Genomic DNA, 379 nt, shown 5'->3' with positions numbered 1-379 from the left:
GGGCTTTGAGGGAGCTACAACAGCTTCAGGGACTGTATGTTAAAGCTCCACTCATTCATATTTCTATATTAACGATGAATCTAATGACTCTGTGTAAGGTCAAAGGTCAGAGGTGTGTTTATTTAGCTTGTTGAGGAGTTCTTCTGCCCCCAAGTGGCTGCAGAAAGAAAATCAGTGACACCAACTTCAAGTTCATAACAACCTGTGTGTTTTTATATTTGGACTTTGATTTGATCCTGGAGGGATTTGAATTGTCAGAAACACTTGACAGAAGAAGGTGGTGAAGGCTTGCTGACTGTGTTGAGCAGTGATTCAGCTTCATGTGGAGACGCTGTCAAAGAGAGCAGAGCAGCAGAGCACTGACTGATTTCTTTTTCAA

Source organism: Seriola lalandi, unplaced genomic scaffold, assembly GCF_002814215.2.
Source record: "Seriola lalandi dorsalis isolate HSWRI2012SDOR001 ecotype SW California unplaced genomic scaffold, Sedor1 jcf7180002054970, whole genome shotgun sequence".
Taxonomy (NCBI): domain Eukaryota; kingdom Metazoa; phylum Chordata; class Actinopteri; order Carangiformes; family Carangidae; genus Seriola; species Seriola lalandi.
This window is presented reverse-complemented; position numbering follows the sequence as displayed.